Source organism: Prionailurus viverrinus, chromosome A1 (assembly GCF_022837055.1).
Source record: "Prionailurus viverrinus isolate Anna chromosome A1, UM_Priviv_1.0, whole genome shotgun sequence".
Taxonomy (NCBI): domain Eukaryota; kingdom Metazoa; phylum Chordata; class Mammalia; order Carnivora; family Felidae; genus Prionailurus; species Prionailurus viverrinus.
The window spans coordinates 198,384,220-198,396,453 of record NC_062561.1 but is presented as its reverse complement, the minus strand read 5'-3'; positions in this window follow the sequence as shown (position 1 = coordinate 198,396,453).

Genomic DNA, 12,234 nt, shown 5'->3' with positions numbered 1-12,234 from the left:
CAGTGTTCCCGGCACGTAGTAGGCATTCACGAAATCTTTGATGCGTTGACTCAAAGCAGCTATATGTAATATGGAGTGTTAATGCTGGAATGGAGAACGGGAGGCCAGAGCATCAGGGACCTGTAGGAAGAGGTATAGCCCAGGGGTAAGGGTTCAGATTCTAGAGATGGACAGACCTGAGTTTTACTCCTGCCTCTATCAGTTCACAGCTATGTGTCCTCGGGACAGTCCCTTGACTTCTCTGAGCCTTGGTTTCTTCTGCACAGTGGAGATAATAATAACCTGGCTTGGATAGAATGTCGTGAGGATCAAATGAGATAATGCATGTTGAAAGACTTAGCCGAGCGCCTGACAAAAGTAAATGCTCAATTAAAGGTGGATGCAATTGTCACTGCTATTATTAAAACTGATTTGGGCCTTCAAGGATGCTTCTGGAGTGTGCTTGAGTGGGAAGGGCATTGTGAGATGGGAACAAGGATAGAACGTGCAGAAGAATGCACAGGCCCCGTTTCCAGGAAGCTCACCCTGGAGCAAGGAGGGCCTGTGGGATTCAGTCTAAAGACGTGCCCAAGTGAGCCCAGTACGGTCTGGGGGGGCAGGAGACTAACAGGCGCCTCTCTTGCAAGATGGAGGGGGGCTGTGGCCAGGAGGGCGCATCCTCCACAGGAGGTCTTGGCTCTCCTGACATGCTGCCCACCCCGCCCGCCACCCTCCTGGGTAGGACTCTTTCTCCCAGGCCCATATTTGCACAAATGCCTGCCTCACTGCTCACTCGAGAGCCCCAGCCAAGAGGCACTATTTTAAGCTCCCTGGACGGGAACACTGTTGGTGGGAACAGACCCAGCCAGCAAACTCCCAGTTCTCAAAAAAGGGAAAGGCCTGGGTGAATGGGAGGCCCCTAGGGTGTCCACATGACCCTCTGCCCAGGCCAGGTGCCGAGGCCTTCTCCCCCATTGGGGGGGCAGTCAAGGAAATGGGAGTAGGGGTAGGACTCTAGGAGGTGGACTTATACTCGGGGCCTGGATGGCTAGGGCCTCCCTTCTGCCCAGCAGCCAGCCTTGAAAACACCAAGCGTGTGTTTCTGAATTACTGATCGACTTCGCCCGGTACCTCGTCTCTTGTTAGCACTCACCACCCATATAACCTCAGACCCGGGGGATGTCCCGTGCGGCCCCTCCCAGCACAGGATCCCCTTTTTAAGCATCTCGGTTGGACACCTTCATTATAAGGGAGAGCTCATTTCTCCCTGAGGATGCACATCCTACTTTTCCTAACCTCAAGGAGCCTCAGGTTCCTCTTGGGGTTGTTTAAATGGATTTATCATGAAAATTATGATGTGCCTGGCACACAACTAGTACTAAATATTTGGCACATTTTAGCTGTTTTTATTGTGACTTGATTGGCTTTGTGTGTGCCTGTGTTAGTTGGATGGTGTTTTACTTTATTTATATTTTTTAATTTTTTTTAAGCTTTATTTATTTTTGAGAGAGAGAGAGAGAGAGACAGAGTGTGAGTGGGGGAGGAGCAGAGAGAGGGAGACAGAATCTGAAGCAGGCTCCAAGCTCCGAGCTGTCAGCACAGAGCCTGACGCGGGGCTCGAACTCACGAACTGCGAGATCATGACCTGAGCTGAAGTCGGATGCCCAACCGACTGAACCACCCAGGCGTCCCAGTTGGATGGTGTTTTAGTGCATGTATGCTATTTTTGCTTTTTGATTGTGGAAAAACAGTACAGGCTAATATTTAAAGCATGGACTCTGCACCAGAGTGACCTGAACCCCAGCCTCTGCACACGACAGCTGGGTTAGCTTGGGCAGGTGACCTAACCTCTCTGATCCTGTGTGTGTCCTCCTGGAAAGGAGGGCAGATTTAATGAGATGATGCATGCAAAGCGTCTGGCTCAGCATGTCGCTCAACGAATGCCCTGCTATTATTTTGTTGTACCCATTGTTCTTTACTCTTGCTCAGTCAGGTCACCCAGAACAATTCTCGTCAGCCCTCTTCTAGAACGTTTTAACTGCCAGAGGCCCAGTCATAGAATAGACTGCCCTGGGAAAGAGCGAGCTCCCCATCAGCCGGGTTGTTTTAGCAGCAGTTGGGAGTGGTATGCGGGAGGTTCAAGAAGAGGAAATGGGGGGGTGCCTGGCTGTCCCAGTCAGCACGGCACACAACTCTTGATCTCACAGTCATGAATTCAAGCCCTCCACTGGGCATGAAACCTACTTAAAAAATAAAACCAAATAAAAACGAAGGAAAGGGCCGGGCTTGTTGAGTTTTAACAGTTCCCCTTCCAGCCCTGAGAGGTCTGAGTCCCAGGTCCGAGGCCTCAGGCCCGCTGATGGGCCTCCACTTGTCCAGACCGGGAACAGGAAGGAGCCCAAAGAGGCCCATGAGGGATATGGACTAAACAGCCTGTCCCCAGAGCAGACAGAGGCGCCGGGCCCCCTGCCCACCGACATATCTTCCCCTCAGTCCCGGGGGATGTTTATTCTTCGGTCAGAGTTTATAGGACGTCTGGACTTACAAGATCCAGAGTTCTGACTTTTCCCTGAAAGCTGTCAGCCCCTCCTCCTGCTGGGTGGGTCTGCATCTATTTTGGGTGGGAGGCCCCATCGTCTAGGAGGAGGGTACAGCCGTGAGAAGGGTTCTCTTCAGCCCCCCAGAGCCCAGACCTGGTGGAGAATAAAGCTTGGGCTTGGGGAGAGGGGGAGAGAGGATGGAAGGAGAAAGAGCTTGGTGTCACCTGGTTGTTTGTAGGAGAGGAGTCCTCCGGGGAGGGGTGGGGAGAGGGGAATTCCTTGGCAGCTTGGGTTCAAAGGCCTGCTCCCCCAACATAGCTGAAAGGCATAGTACTTATCAGAGTCTGCCTTACGTATTGGCTTCTGTTACTGGCTCACACAGCGATGTTTTCACTGTGTCTGTTTTGGTGTCTGTGGGAGCGTGTATTTGTGGATGGGGTCTTACGGGTGCGTGTTTTGGAGGCCTCGGGTGAGAGCCTCTTGCGGATTGGGAACGCGGCTTATTCACACACGTGCTTCTCGGCGCCTGACTCAGGAGCCAGCTGTGACCAGGGCAGGCCTTGCTGAGCCACCGGAGAAGCCCTAAGAGCTACCCAATACCCACCTCTTGGCGGACAGGCAGCGACCCCAGGACAGGTCCCACTGCCCTTCTTCAGCAAGGAGCCTTGACGGCCGTAGCCAAGGCATCTGTCCCCGGTCTGCCTCCCCACCTGGAAACCAGTCTCAAAACTGTACAGGCTCTTAGGGCTACAGGGAGTCCCAACCTGGGCCTCCCTGCAGAAGGAGGTCAGAACCTCCTGAACTTTCCTATGAACCCATTAGCTGATGATACTGAGAAGGCACCCCAGGTGGTCGTTTAAATATCTTGCCTAGGGCCTTCTGTAAGTTTCTATGAGCTGTGACGTTACTATATGGGCAATGAAAAGCCTCGAGAGTCCTTGAAGAGGGTTCACTCACCTCTTGACAAAGACATAATGTGTCAGGCCCTGTGCTTAGCCCCGGGTCATACAGCAGTGAACAGCTAACAGTTCCGGAGCTCATCATCTCAAAGAGGACGGCAGATACAACAATATTGATATTTTAGGACCAGGCTGAGGGCCCGTGACCTCCGCTCTCAGGGCCTGTGGAAGAAGATACAATGTCTCCAGTACGTGACATCTTGCCAAATTTTTACTGAAAGGACAGTTCTCATAAATACTGTATTTGTGAGGGAAGAGGAAGAAATGGCTGGCCGGTGGGGAAGCTGACCATTTCCAAAGTCTGGTTCCCAGGAATGAAGCCTCCATAATTGTTCTAATTTTGGAAGATAGTTTCAAGGGGCGCCTGGCTGGCTCAGTCAGAAGAACATGTGACTCTTGATCTTGAGGTCGTGAGTTTGAGCCCCACATGGAGCGTAGAGATTACTAAAAAAAAAAAAATAATAATAAACTTTTGTTAAAAATTAAAAAAAAAAAAAAAAAAAAAAAAGAGTTTCAAGGTTTCCGGCCCCGGGAGACAGAGATATACCCTTCGGACCGAGACAGACGCTGCCGATAACTGCGTGGTGGTAAGAGTGAGAGCTTTTGTGTGCGTGTAGCTCTCTACGGTTTACAAAGCATTTTTACATCCTTGACTCTTATTTCCTTGTATCAACCACCCGTGAATATAAAGATTTTTATAGAAGAGGAAACTGGGTAGGAAAACAGTGAGGAGAAAAAGTGCAGAGCTTAGGCTGAAAGCCTGGGTCCCCAGGGCCACTTTTGACCACCACCTGCCCCTAACCTTTGCCCCAGCTTAGGGAATGAGCTTTGGGAAGCAGGCAGCGGTTAGAGGTGGGCACCCATGTCAGTAGGCAGGATACACAGCACCAAAGTCCATCCGAATTCTCTTCGACGTGGCCTGGCTGTGCTCTGTGAACAAGCCTACCCTGAAGAGAATTGCGTCTGGCAAGAGGGCTCAGTGCCAAGGGGCCATGTTTTCTGAGTCAGCTCTGGAGAGAATTCTAGGGTCGGGCTGACCCCAATCTCTCTCTCTCCCCCAGGGGTGGAAAAACTGGGACTGTTTGACTCCTCAGTCTGGTGATTACATAGCTATGTCCACAATTTTTTGTCTCCCATATTGGGATTCCCTGGCGTTCTAGCCCATTATCTCAACCGCAGGGCTAGCTAGCTCTGACACTGTCTTTCCAGAATTACTCACAAATCTTCAACTGTTTTAGACCGTTTCCTTGAACCTCAGGATCAGCAGGACCTTACGGTCATTTTGCTGGCTTCTCAGTGATGCTCCTAGTAAATGCTCCCTGGTCTCTTATTAGGCGCTGCTTGATTTAAACGTCTGCCTCCCTGCTCCTTCCGTCTGCTGATGACAAATTTGCTCTTTGAGAACAGAGGGAACAAAGTTGCTCCTTCTGCCCTGTGACGAGCAGTGTCACTCAGGATAGGCCACATTGTGCACACCTCCCAGATCTTGGAGGCTTACTCCAGCAAAGGTCTCTTTCTCACCTACGTTATGAGTCCTACGTAGGCTCCCGGCGCATGCTCTGCTCATCTGAACCGCTCAGGGACCCAGAATGATGGACGCTTCCACAAGCACCACAACAGGATCAGGGGGTTGGAGGACGCGGATTTATGCAGGTCAAGAATGGGCCCTGGAGCCTCTGCTCCAACCACTTATTTCCTTCCGGCAAATTCTTTCCTCTGTAAGGGTCAGTTTCTTATCTGTCAAATGAAGATGAAAAAGTACGTCCCTCACAGACTTGCCGTGAGGTTAACTGAGAAGATGGATAGAAGCCCTCAGCGCACAGTCTGGTTCATAGAATGAACTCCATAAACGTCAGCGGTTATGATGTTAACATGAACATCGGCCGCTTAACGGGGGCTACCATTTCCAGACAGCCACAGCCCTGGCTCTTTCCACGCTTCCCCATCTTGGCCAGTTTGAACTCCTTTGAAGAGTTAAAGAATTATTCTTCTTCCCACACGTTATTTTCACATTTTGGGGGGGGGGGGGTCATGTATTATATCTCATGAGGGAGGAGCTTGACGGTTCAAAGCTGAGGCAGAAAAGGTGTATGTCTGTGTGTTGCCAACCCCAAACTAGATTTACCCTGTTCAAGGTTCATTACCAAGTCCTTTGGGAAAGTTCAGAGAATGGAGATCAAATTTGGAGAAGTATCCTTGCTTGAGATAAAACCCAATGGTGGAGAGACACAGAAATCAAACTGTAGAATATCCGAGTTAGAAGAGACTTTCAGAGGGGCTCCTGGGTGGCTCAGTCGGTTGAGCGTCCGACTTCGGCTCAGGGCATGATCTCGCAGTTCATGGGTTTGAGCCCCGCGTCAGGCTCTGTGCTGACAGCTCAGAGCCTGGAGCCTGCTTTGGATTCTGTGTCTCCCTTTCTCTGTGCCCCTCCCCTGCTCATGCTCTGTCTCTCTCTGTCTCAAAAATAAATAAAAACATTTTTTAAAAATTAAAAAAAAAAAAGAAGAAGAGGCTTTTGGAACAAACAAGTCTCATCAACTCGTCTCTTTTACAGACGGAGAAACACAAGTCCAGAGACGAAAAGAGACTGATAGAATGTCACACACCGATGAGGCCTGAACCCACTCCCTTTAATCCCAGTCTTGGTGCTATCCACATACCGCATAAGAGGACAAGGGGACACCGTTCTTCACCGTTGGGATGGGGGGCCGATGGGGGTGGAATCTCTTTGGAATTGCGGCTTGTCCTCAGTTCACGGAGTTGTACTCGGCAGAGTTGTAAAGCTAAGAACTTTATAAACATTACCTTATTAAGGCTTCTTGAAAACCCAAAGTCACAGCTCCTCTGGGTCATGGGACATGCGTTGAGCATCCAGTGAACAAACAAAGGGTAACGTTACATTTTTCACTTCGTTTAGGAAACCTGGCTTCTAATTATAGGATTTGTTTAACAGTCCTGAATGGTTTACGAAGCCTTGGATCAGCCTCAGTCCCCAGGAGGGTCAGCCGGGGAGACACGGACAGGGTGGGGGCAGGGAGGCAGGGAGAGGCCTCGGCAGCCAAGGGGAGAGATGGACAAACAAGGTCAATTTAAGCCAGGGCCTAGGGGGCGCTAATCGTCCCTCTTCCCCTCAACCAGGTGGCTCCCAGTGGGAAATTATCTCCAACGCTTTCATACAGGGGCAGTGGACATGAATTTGCTCTTGGGCAAGCAGGTAAGACAAGGGTCACATTACTATTCAGTGCCCTGCAACCGCCGTCATTATTAGCACACCCCCTACCCCTTCCGGGGAGGTGGGCGAGGGGCTGGCTCCACCTCCATGCTTATTTCAATAAATAACTTTAAGTTATTTTTTAAATAAATCTGTATAAATTCTGTAAAATACTATTATATGAATACGTTATATTCCCTTAACACAAAAATAGAAATTAGAAAAGATAGATGTAAAAATGGAAGTCCCTCATGTTATATATAATATAATATAATATAATATAATATAATATAATATATAACGAAGTACCTATGGTTAAGGTCACCACCTAAGGAGGCAAGGAGGTTAACTAAGGGGTAGGGAATGGGATCATTATCAGGCTGAAAGGCTCCCCTGCTAATGCAGCCCTAGTCAGGGTATGGAGATCTTGCCAAATTGCTTCCAGGACAAGACAGTTAAGGTCCAGCCCATCTACCATCCAGCCACATTTCCCTCCTCACTCAGGACCCCATTGCAAGCTCAGCCCAGCCCCTGCCACTCAAGGAAATCCCTCAAACCCTCGCCTTGTCCCAAATGTCCCTCTGCCTCCATTCCTGACTCAGCACATGTGCTCACACACACACACACACACACGCCTCTAATCCCTTGGACAACGCAGCCTGTGCTTTCTTGAAGCTAGGTTCGTGATTTCCAAAGTGGGGGGGGGGGGGGGTTCATTCCAAGCTCAGGAAAAATATTAGGGTCTTTTATTTTTACTTCTATCTTCTCTAATGTCTATCTTTTATTTGTTAAGGGAAGAGGCTATATTATTAAAATCGTGTTTGGGGCACCTGGGTGGCTCAATCAGTTAAGCGTCAGACTTTGGCTCAGGTTGAGATCTCACGGCTTGTGGGTTCGAGCCCCGCGTTAGGCTCTGTGCTGACCGCTCGGAACCCGGAGCCTGCTTTGGATTCTGTGTCTCCCTCACTCTCTGCCCCTCCCCTGCTTGCGCTCTGTCTCTCAAAAATAATAAATAAACATTTAAAAAGTTATTTAAAAAATTGTTCTTGACAGAATTTATAAAGATTATTTATTTATTTATTTATTTATTTATTTTAAAGTTTCGAGAGAGACCGAGATAGTGCAAATGGTGGAGGGATAGAGAAAGAGGGAGACAGAGAATCCCAAGCAGGCTCCACACTGTCGGCACAGAGCCAAATGCGGGGCTTAAACTCATGAAACTGTGCGATCATGACCTGAGCCGAAACCGAGAGTTGGACACTTAACCAGCTGAGCCACCCAGGTTATGCCCCTAAAAAGTTATTTTTAAAACAACTTACTTAAAAATAAAGTGTTGTTTACTTCTAAGGTTTTATGATCAAAAATGTTGAGTTCCCCTGGACCAGGGCTGGGAACTCAGTGCTCCTTAACTCTAGGTGGAGTGAGGGGCCCCATCACCCCCCAAGATTTCGAGGCCTCTTTGCTCTCCTGAGTTGGGAAACAAAAGCATCTCTCATTCTTTCTGACTCTTTCACATTCTGAGCACCTTGGACGTTTAGATGCATGAAGATAGCAAGCACACAGTAAATTCATTATTAAACTGTGGTAAACCCAGGATTCAAACTCAGATCCAGTGGGCTCCAGAGCCAAGCCCCATTCCATCCACTACGGACACTGTGTGACACACAGATTAGTGACATATATCTGTTCTACTTCCAGCCCCTCACTCGGTACTTTTGCAGAGAACAAGCGTCAATAACATTTATAAAACAGTTAGCAATGCTGCCCAGTGCTGCGGGACTTGCTGTGGGTAATATGGGGTCAACAGCATGGAAGGGGCAGAGGGGCCAGTCCACCCTCCATGTCTCCTGATGTTCCCTTAGTTAGCCCACCCACTTTGGGGTCCTGTTGGTGTGGGAGGGCTTGGGCTTTGCTTTCTTTGTACATCACCCGCTGGAAGCCAGAAGTTCTATGGAGCCATGCTGGGAGTGGGGGGCAGGGGAACACTCCCCGGGAGGCCGATCTCTAGACCGCAGGTGTCCTCATGTGTAAAGTGGGGTGAAAAGTCCCACCCGTCTGCCTTCCTTGGGGATCTTTGGGAGGATCCATAGAGTACAGGACAGAGTCTAGGGAAGGGGCTGTTGGGGGCAGGTGGTCTGGTTAAGAATAGTGCCTTCGGGAGGAGTGTGTTTCAGGTGGTCTCAGGTCTCAGACCCCGGGGAGTGGGGGTCCAGGACCCCTACCGCCCAAGTCAAGAGATGGGCTGGTGATGAACTGGCAGCAGAGAAGACTGCCACCACCATCACTGAACACCCCCAGAAGCACCTCTTCTCTCACCTCCCCCAAATACCAGGGTCAAATTGCCCTTTTCAAAACAGGAAGGCAAGGAATGGAGACTCAGGTAGTTCTGGCCCCCTGGGAAAAATGGTAGGGTGGGGGGAGGTCGGGGTACACCACCAATCTTAGAGGGGCTAAGGACCTCAGCCACTAGGCATGTCGGCCAAATGGTGGCCTTCTCCATGTCCAACGTCACTTGTCTTTAATGTCCAGATCCGATGGCTTCAGTTCCGGATCCACACTTTTGACAAAACTCAAACTCTCTTGAGTTTTACGGGAGCGAGTGCCTCCTGAATTAGTCCTCACTTGGCACAGCCTGCTTCTCAAGGCACTGGCTCTTAACTTGAGCTCCTGTCCCCGCTCACATCCCCCCTCCCCACCACCGCATCACCAGGCACCCCCTCCTCCCAAGCACCATTCCTGGGAATGCAAGGCTGTGGTGGTGGCAGGCCTTCCACTGGACTGTTGACGGACAAAGGGCAACCGGCAGCGTGCACACGACATCACACTTGGTGTGCAAGCCCCTATGTCACCGTCATTTCCCCAGGGACTTATGGCTGGCCCTGTGTCTGCTCAGGCTCCAGGCTCCTCCCCCTCCGGAGCACATCCTGGCTCTCTCTAGCTCTGCACTCCTCCCAAGTTTCCCCCCCCACCCCTCCTGGAGGGGGGCTGCCTGAAGGGACTAAAAGGCCCCTAGCCCACTGCTGGTGAGAGTACTTAACGGGTTACAGCCTCTGTGGGGGGAGGGGGACCGGAGGGCTATGTCAGAACCACAAACGCCTGAGAACTTTGCTCCCACAAACGGCTCTTCCAGGCCTTTGCGACAGAGACACCCCCGCACGGTAATGCCCACGGGTACCAGGACCGGCTTTGCTGCCTCACCGATGCCAGAAAAGGATTGGAAAACCTTGAGATGCTCATCCCTACATCCACACAGGACTGGTGGCCTGCAGTAGGACACATCCCCCCGGGGGGACCCTACGCAGCCATCAAAAGAACAGGGAGCCCCCTCTGTGATGCTAGGCTGCAATATAGGAGACACGTTACTAAGGAAACGAAGTAAGGTGCAGAACAGGGTGAACCGTGTGCTCCTATGTGTAAATACAAAAACGCCAGGGCTGTATATGTACCTGCCTGGATTATCGTGGAAATACAAGCAAAGCATCAGCATGGATTCTCGTGGAAATACAAGCAAAGCTTGGTGAGAGATTTCCTCCGAGGAGGGAAGAGGTGGATAGAGGGCGGATTCAGGAGGGTACTTGCTTTTCATGGTATGCCATTTAGAGCTTTCTGGTGGTGACAATGTGTAGATATCACCTATTCAGGCAATAAATGCTAATTTTAAATAGAAAAAATAAATACCTGTTGCCGCATGATGTGTATCATTTCATCCCCTCTCTCTCCTCTGGGCCGGGCCTGGGAGGCTTCACCTTCGTGCATCCCTGAAGCGACCTTAGAAGTGAGTCTGGAGGGGCGCCTGGGTGGCTCAGTCGGTTGAGCGTCCGACTTTGGCTCAGGTTGTGATCTCGCGGTCCGTGAGTTCGAGCCCCGCGTCGGGCTCTGTGCTGACAGCTCGGAGCCTGGAGCCTGTTTCCGATTCTGTGTCTCCCTCTCTCTCTGACCCTCCCCCATTCATGCTCTGTCTCTCTCTGTCTCAAAAATAAATAAATGTTAAAAAAAAAATTAAAAAAAAAAAGAAGTGAGTCTGGGCTCACCGCTCCAAGGTGGGGACAACCACATCCAGCGTGTCTCATTTGTTTTCTCCCTCCCTTCCCCAGTAGCAAGTTGTCCAAGCCCTTTATTGTACAAACAGAAAAACTGAAAAGCAGAAAAACAGCTTGGGAAAACTGGGTACCCAACGTCATGTAGTAAGTGAGCCTCCGTGCAGTTCTGAATAGAGCCTCTGTGCTTTCGTTCACGCTGTTCCTTTTATTTCGAATGCTCTTCCAGTCCACCGTACGGCTTTCCAGATTCCCAGATTGGAATGACCTCTAGGCATGCCTGGCGCGTCCCTACGCTACTGTCCAAATCCCCCCGCCTTCTCCATTAGCCAGTGGGAGCTCCTTAGTAACAGGGACTTGGTCTGCATCTCTGGAGCCCCTGGCCGGCTTCAGTGGGAAGCCCAGAGCAGGAGTTCAATGTCTACAACCTGAATGCGTGAATAAAAGAATGTATGAACGCCTTTGTTCTTCCCTGTTCGGAAATCCTCTCGTGTTTCACCGAGACCTCTCCTATCCCTCGGCGCTGTTTTCTGTCCGGGGCCCTTGTGTCTGGGCCTCTTTGCAGTTCGCTCTGTTGCAAGCTTGCTGTGAGGGCGCACACACGAGTCGTGCCTTCTTTCCGCAATGTCAGCTTTATTCAGTCATAGAGCAAGGTGAACATACTTATAAAGCAGGCCCGGGATTCCAAGCTCCAGGCCATTTGACTATGTGTTTAACTTGGCTTTTACATGTCACACAAAGCAAAGCACGAGACAAAGTCACGCAGCAGACGAGAAATAACAAGGGGTAGGAAGTTACCGAACCCCACGGGCCGTCAGCCCGTGGACGTGCAGTGGAGATGAGGCCTCCGTCTGTCCGGGCGGCTCTCAGCACGTGCTGCTTGTCAGGTTCAAGCAGTGGAGGATGTCTGTTCTGGTCCAAGAGCAATCGGGGGCATCGGCCTTGGGCGGCAGCTCCCTTTTTGATGTGGTCGGATGTGAAAGGGTCAGCGTCTTGAAAGTCTGACAGTTTGCTGCAAAAGTTCTCCCTTTTTAAAGGGATTTCATCAGTCGCAGGCCTTTGCAGACCCCCCTCTGGTCCTGCTGGTCATCAGTTCTGAGCGTCGTCAGCCTGGGCCGGTTTCGGCGGTATCTGGTCTTTGGTGCAACGCCCTTGGTTCTTGCGTCACGGCTTGAGGGAAGTTACCGCTTGACACGAGTGACTCCATCTTGTCTGTACGCCGTCTTTCTCCCTCTCTCCCTCCCTCCCGCCTTCTTCCAGGATCCATGCTCAGAGAGAGATTCCAGGAACATGGTTTGAGTCTTTGCATCCAGCCATGCCTGAAGCTGAACCTACCCGAGGCCTTCTCAGTCACCGGAGCCAAAGAAGCCACTAAGTGTCTCGAAGTCACTAAGAGCCGAGTTTTCACCCCTCTCCATAAAAGAGTGTTGTGTGAGAACATTCTGAACTGTATCACAAATGGCCTGATCCCTTTCAACAACACGTTGTATACAGTAGGCAGCTATATT